At 34.5% G+C, this 7,682-nt stretch overlaps 1 pseudogene across 1 annotated transcript; it reads left to right on the top strand.

The window, feature by feature from the left end:
- The first annotated feature begins 221 nt into the window (after nt 1-221).
- LOC146918333 (nudix hydrolase 20, chloroplastic-like) lies at nt 222-6,641 on the top strand (annotated as a pseudogene). Its single transcript, XR_015016699.1, has 9 exons — nt 222-617; nt 4,327-4,394; nt 4,500-4,680; nt 4,788-4,889; nt 5,280-5,423; nt 5,666-5,750; nt 6,125-6,241; nt 6,353-6,477; nt 6,594-6,641. The product of XR_015016699.1 is annotated as a nudix hydrolase 20, chloroplastic-like (transcript).
- Nucleotides 6,642-7,682: the final 1,041 nt, after the last annotated feature.

The following is a 7,682-nucleotide window of genomic DNA, read 5'->3' as shown; positions in this document are numbered from 1 at the left end:
TTGTTATCATAATTGAAATCATTTTTCGATTAAAAAAATTAATTATAAAAAATGTCTATTTTTCTTAAATATCATTTAGTAAAATATATAATAAAGAGTTTTTTATTTTTTGTGACACTGTATGTAACAAAGATTGAAAATTCCTAAATTATTTTTTGACATTTTTTTAAGGGAAAATTATTTTTTGACATATTAAGGTGTAATTACAACATGAATATTTGAAACTAGAGATTCTGTTCTTCTATGAATCATAAGACATAGATACTGTCATCATGAATTGAAAAAAAATGTCTATGCTCACAAAACAACATATCTTAACCAAAATGATGAAAATCACATGCAACTTCACCACTACCTTGTCCTGTTTACAAACCCCTTTCTCTTCTTCTTCTTCACTCTTATCCTTCAAACCCTCTCACACTTTCTCTCCATCATCTTCCATCAACAACCACACTCTTCCCTCTTTTTCTTCTTCAACCACCAGTGGCAGCACGTGCACACTCACATGGGATGAAGTTTTTCATGTTTCTCAATCTGAAGTTGGTGTAGAACATGATGATCCTTGTTCTTATCTACAAGGTTACTTCCATAAAGTCCAACTTTGCAACCGTGGTTCTGTGAGTTCTTACCTTAATTACCTCTCTTTTGTGTCTATATTTGGTCTCCTGCATTGACAAAAATTGGTTTTGACCGAATTGATTTGAATGTAAAGTTGTTTATGTTTGGATATTGATACAAAAAAAAGTGATTTTTATCAATTTTTGTTTGGATAATTTGTATCAAAATTGATTTTAAGAATTGATCACAGAAGCTTTCAGAAATATTAGCTTTTTTAGATGGAAACAATGAGTGTATGCTTGGTTTTTAAGGGAATTGATTATGATTGATACATTCAAGAAAAAAAAGTTATTTTTATCAATTTCTGTTTGGATATATTGAACCAGAAATTTGGTTTTGTGTGTGTGTAGTAATAAATTTGGGAATTAATTGAAATATTAGCTAGAAACAATGACTGAATGAAACATAACAAAGTTCAACTTTGTAATTGTGGATTCTGTGAGTTCATTACCTTACTTACCTCTCTTTTGTGTGTTTGGTTTGCGGTGACAAATGTTATTGATTTTCACTGAATTGATTTTATAAAGTTGATTTTGGTTGAAATTGAGTTGAATTAAAGTGATGTATGACATTGCATGTTTGGATACATTCATACATTCACGAATAGAAATTATTTTTTATCAATTTATGTTGGAATAGTTTGAATCAGAATTACTACTAGAAGCTTGAAATATTAGCTTTTGTATGCGTTTGGTTCTGCAAGGTAATAAAAATTGATTTTGACCGAATTGATTTGAAGATAAAGTGGTATCTTTGGATACATTTACGAAAAAAGTGATTTTTATGGGTTTGTATGTTTGGAATCCAAACTTTTGGATAATATGAATTTAGAGTGTATATGCAAAGTTCTTATCTTTAGTATTGTGCCCTTTTCTTTATTGGACTGAGAATGGTAAATTATATTCAATTGTAGATACCCAATTGTGAATTTTCGCATAACCACTTCTTTTTTCAATAAAGTATTAATCTTTATAATCAATTGGTATTTCATTAGTTTTGAAATTTGGGTCTCTTAATTTTTGGAAGTGAAGGATCAACTTTTTTGTTTTTGTGTTTAAGCTAAATTGCACTTTTAGTCCCCCATATATTATTAAACTCACAACAATGATCACTGATAAAATAGGTAGATCTAAGAAGTGCAATTAAGCTACTTTCTTGGTTATTGTAATTTGTTGGGTAATGATCATTGATCCAAGCAAACTTGAGTCTCACTCATAGATTGTGTTATTGAGTCTGGAATTGCTTTTAGGACAAACAATTTGCTTTCTATTGATGATTTTTAAGTTATTAACTGTAAGGTTAGGTGAAATAATGTGCCGCACTTATCTCCAAGAAACGTGAAATATGGCAGTTACACATAGTAGATTGCCTTACATGAGTTAAGCTCACGAGGAAAGTCCAACCCAAAAAAACTAGGACATTAGATGGAGAGGCTCATGACTTAAGTAGCACATTGAGCTTTTCATTCTATCGGCACTTTGGCCTGATGCTAGTTATTTCCCTTTTAACGGCTTCACTCATCTATCAGTATTCAGTGGTATACCTTAATTTAGCATATAAGTAGCTCTTTTCATAGATTTATGTAGTTCAAGTTCATGTCCAGCATTTGGGTTTAGATTTTAAAAGCGCGTTAATTATTTAAATTTGAATGACATACAACTATTTCAACTCAATTTATATAGGCTGTTGCAATGAACCAGGGCAAACGTTGTCGAGTCGTCGGTAAAACATAACTATGGTTTATGAAAAACTCAAACCAATATGCCTGAAATATCAATTACTTTCCCTAAAGCTTCCGAAGGGGATTGCACGTCTAATTCTTCTGAGCTTAGCAAATTCTTTTTATGATTGAACAAATTTGTAAACATAACTGTTTAATTGCTGTAAAAATTCAAGTCTAAATCTAATTATATAGAAGATACTCGTATTTAATTTCATAAGGAAGTTAGGCAATGGTATGGATTCTAGTTTTTTTGATGGGATCCGTTGTCAGAGGGGGAACCTTTCATGAAACAATTTAGCAGATTTTTTGATTTGTCGCTAGACTAAAGACATTTCCCCGGTAGCCAACATGATTGGTGAAACGGACAGTGAGTCCAAGGTAGTGTAGTGGAGTTGGAGAAGAGAGATTGTTTAAATGAGGGAGAAGACTTTTGGTAGAAGTTCGTCATGGCGTAGTTTTAGGGAATGCAGTTCTAAGCCTGAAGATTTAAACGATAGTTGAGTTTGAGGGAAGTAAAGAGCAACCCGAATTACTCACTAGTCAAAATACGTGTATTCTGTGTATGAGTGGGGATGGCAGTGAGGTGGTGGATTGGGCTTCGGAACATTTGAAGCTCTATGGTTACATTGAAAACGAAGGTTCTAGAATGGAGAGCGTTTCAAAATAGACTCTCGACTAAGGATAGTCATCTTTTTGTGTAGGTGGGTGTGGTAATCCCGAGAGTGTCTTAATAATATCTTAGTTTATTGCCCCATTTTTCTCGAGTGGTGTGGATTTGATCGTTAAAATGGCTCCTCGGTGTAGCGACTGTCCTTCAAATTGGGGGCTCTGAGCATTTATGCAGTTTAAATATCTTGTGAATGGTAGTAGAAAATTTAGAGAGAAAATGGCTGTTATTTGGTACTCCAATGTGTGGGTTGTTTGGAAAGCTAGAAAATGCATTTATCTTTTCTTAAAAAGACTTCAATGTCTATGTTTTGCAGAGTTGTATTTTACTGTTTTTGTCTGTCTTGGGTTGTAGCTAGTTCTGTGTCCTGTGTAGTTTTGGTGCTGTTAGTTGTGCTTCTTCATGTAGTTCCGGTTTGAGTCGGACTGCTTCTAATGGTGAGAGTGTCGTGGGTGGGTTTGGAGCTGGGTTCTTTCGCTCTCTCATTCTGTTTCCTTTGGCAATTGTGTGTTACATCGTATAGTTTTCTTGTCGGCAGTGTTGCAGTGTTTCTGATGCAAGATTTGTCTCGGTTCTCTTGACAGATAGCAGTTTGATCCTTTGTTTAGGCGCTAAGATTGGATTTAATTGATTGGACGGGGTATTTGCTTTTTTCCTTGCGCATGGTTACTCTTTTTTTTGCTTGATGGGCAGCGTAAGTTTATTGAGAAGGGTTGGCAGCAGTGAAGGAAGTTCCAGATTGTAAAGGATGCGAGCTAAGAGCATTTTTTTTTTGGCATGTTTATCTCTGTGCCTAGCTGTTTTTTCGCTTAGCTCATAGGAGTTATTTATTATCATTTGATGGCTTAGTGTTAATATTTTGATGTTGGGGGAAATTGGTTTTGTTTAGGATGGTGCATGTTGCTATCTTTTGGCACGTTTGTGAACTCTTTTTTTGCAAGTCTTGTAACTTTGCGGGTTGTCTGTATCTTTGTTGCTTGATCTTTCCCGTGCACGCCTTGTGCTTGAGGTTGCTGATCTTAATAAAATTGTCTTTTTCAAAAAAGAATTGTACCCTTATCATCATTCGCATTAACCATTTTGAATCAAATTTAGAATTAACTCTCTAATCAGATTTTTGGACAATTGAAGCCATGACTTTTAAGTATTTTGAAAAATGCTCAATTTCATAAATGTAACTGTTTCTTTGTATTCTTACTTTTCACCAAAGATTTTTGGTATATATATATACAAATTGAACTGCTCAGAGAAGCCTACAGGTGTAAAGTTAATTTTCCTTGTAAATAGATTGTGTTATTGATTTTGGAATTGCTTGTAGGACAAACAATCTGAATTTGTTCCATTTTGTCATTGAGGGCAATGTTGTTGGATTCATTCACAATAGGTAAAATTTACTCCATTTCTTCATTTTTCTTGTAAGATGCTTATGTCATATCATGTTTTGTTATACATGAATATTTCTTTGGTTAAACTTTTGAAATTGTTCAGGTTTTGTTGAGCATTTGAGAGGCTTTAACGACGTGTTTGTTTTTCCCAATGATGGAAGCCCCTTTGGTCACTGTGTTTCATTGCATCCATTGCTGAAGACAGCTGAAGAAAGAACCAGCGCGCTTGACAGCTATGTAATCGAGGCATTTGGGAGAGGAGCATATCTCCAGGTATACGGAATGAGGTATTAGTTATGATGAGTTTAGAATATGTTAGAATTCCATCATTCTCTTTCATTGAATGATTTTCTAACACTTACCTAACCTACATTTCTTGTCTGTGTTTTACCAGCTATACCCTGTGAAGTCCTCATTTAACAAACCCGTTTTCTTTTCATTCGTAGAACGTGCTGCAGCTCCTTATTTTGGCATAAAGGGTACCAAGAAAGAATACGCTGAGTACTTAATTACCAACACTAAATTTATAGTATGTACTGCAGACATTTGAAATCATATACTCTGAAGCTGTTCTACCGTTATCTCTGTCCAAGTTTAGCAATGCTATCCAAGTTCAGACCTTTTTTTTAGCAGCTATATAAGTTCAGACTGTTATTATTTCTACTCTTTATTAGCAGATTCTGGAAAACTGCAATTAATCCCAATTACCTCTCATTACATGTCTTCTATTTTTGAAGGATTATTTGATAACTTTGCACCTCTATTCGTTTTTACAACAGACTTTCTAATTGATAAATCCAGATTGTATCCTAAAGCTCTTATCGGTTACAGTAGAGTCCATCCTTTAATCTCTTTTATTCTCTTTAGAAGCATAGGCTTATTGGAGTCCATATATGAGAATTGGCCTTATGTTGAGATAGATGGGCAGAAGCACCTATGGATAGCGTTTAAGAGAAGTCACACGAAATCCACATATCCTGGAATGCTTGATCATCTAGTTGCAGGAGAGACTGGTTTGTAGTCCTCATCTGTATCTGTTTGCATTATAAAGTTCAATAAAACTCACCTTCTTGACATGTTAAACATTTCTTTCTAAGACTCTTGTTTCAGAACTTGCTTTGAACCGTGCTGATATTATGTGTAACTGCTGAAAGGATGAAATTAATAAGTCAACGGATTGGAACAGTTTGAAGTTCATTAAAGTGTTTTCTTTAAGGGGTAATATGTTATTATCATCCGGAGTTTGAGGATTAATTGCTTTCCTGTTTGCAGCCGCATGGAATTGATTGTATCCAGAAGGAAAATGTTGTAGGAATGTGAAGAGGAAGCAGGGAATCCCCAGGTCCATCTCTATTAAGTAAGTTCGGAACTGGCACTACCCTTCATCCCTTCTCCTTTAGTGCACAAAATTTGATTTTTTCTTCCTGAGATGAACAAGCTGAGCCTATGTAGCACCGACACTTTAGATTATAGACATGTCATCTGTCTGACACGCCACCGACACATGTGATTACATTCAACTATTTCAATTTTCTCAAAATTAACTTTTCAGATACCAATAGTCGGCGTGTCGGTGTACATGTGTCAGTAGATCATAGAGCTAACTGAACTTCTTTTGTGGCTATGCTCAACAAAATATGTTTGCTTATTCAATATACCATAAATATCCAACCATTTGCTGAAGATGAAAAATCCACTGTTACAATGTCTCTTCATTGGTGTTCTTTGCAGAGCTAAACCTGTTGGTGCTGTTTCATATATGGACATCGAGCGGGGATAGATACAAAAGGGATGTTCTATTCTGCTATGATTTGAAGCTTCCAGAAAGCTTTGTGCCGAAAAACGAAGGTGTGCCTTTTAAACTCATTCTTCCAATTTTTATTCTCCTCGTCTCCTTTCCAGTAGCAGTGCCTCGTGATCTAACCTTTGTAGTAACTTGTTTACATTTAAAATAACAAGATGGTGAAGTTGAAAGCTTCAAGTTAATCCCTGTTAAGCAAGTTGCAGAAATCATTCGCAAGACACAATTTTTCAAACCAAATTGTGCTGTCGTGATCTGGGTTGACTTCCTGTTTCGACAGCGGGTATTTCTTTTCTTTTGTCCACGTCATTTCATAACATTTCTTACCCTACTTTATGAAATATGTGTTTGAGCCATGTGCTTCTGTCAGTGGTGTTAAATAACGGTTCCTGAATGTAGCTCTATAGCATTGTAGCCAAATTTGAACAAATCTCTGTTGTTCCATGATCTTACTGCTATTCAGTATAAAATGTTGTCAATTGTCAAGAAGACGGCTATAGCAACCATATAACACACTGTCGTGTTCGTGTAGCGTAATTTGAATAATACTTTTTCCCCTATCTACGATTGACAACACTGGTGCTACCGTACTTTTCTGGAAACTCGTATTTCTTTGACCGTGCTCATAATGGAATTGGATTTTCAAGGGCTTTATGAATGTATTTTTAGGAAAACGTATATTTTGCAATAGTACTTCAGCAAAAAATTGAATTTCTTTTGCATTTGTTTTTCTTATTCTTGGGGTGCAAAGTGAAACCTTTAATGATTATATGTTGTGATATTGCAGATACGTAAGTCCTGAAAATTATGGATAGTTTGGATCTCCTAAGAAGCTTAAGAATAGGGAGATTGCTCATGATGCTTTCACACTATTTTCACTGAACCAAGCAATTCTCTATGTTGAGTATCTTGCTTATGGTTATTCTTTCTTTATATTTATATGCATCTGGTCTCAACTTTGTGGCAAGCTATATAATAAAAAGGATTATTCAATATTATCTTTAATTCTTGGATTGTATTTTCCAGCATTGTTGTCTTTATCTAGGATAATTATTATTTTTTTTCTTCAACAATTGGTTAGATTGGGATCTCATTGGAACATTATATTTTTATGTTAAATAATCACTCCATGCAAAATCTGAACTTAGATTTCAAGAAATCAAATTTCTACAAAGTGTGTTGGTCGGAGTGTGTGGAAAAGTTGTCGTGATTTTGAACTGAGACGCATGAAAAACTGCGTCATGCAATCAAAATAGACACTTAACGTATGTTTGGTTTACGTTTCCACTACACATGACACAGATGTGTGTCTATCTCAATTTTTGATGTGATTTCTACACGCTACAAAGTGTAGCTTCCACTTGGTTGTGGTTTTCTACCGTGATTTTAAGAAACACTTTGGACGGAAAACCAAACACATGCTTTTAGAGTTACAAATCCTAATAAATTGCCTAAAAAAACAAGAGTTAAATCATAAATGTGACCAAT

The sequence above is a fragment of the Medicago sativa genome, chromosome 6, assembly GCF_051527215.1.
Source record: "Medicago sativa cultivar Bolivia chromosome 6, Bolivia_mono, whole genome shotgun sequence".
In the NCBI taxonomy this organism is placed as follows: Eukaryota; Viridiplantae; Streptophyta; class Magnoliopsida; order Fabales; family Fabaceae; genus Medicago; species Medicago sativa.
This window is presented reverse-complemented; position numbering and strand designations above follow the sequence as displayed.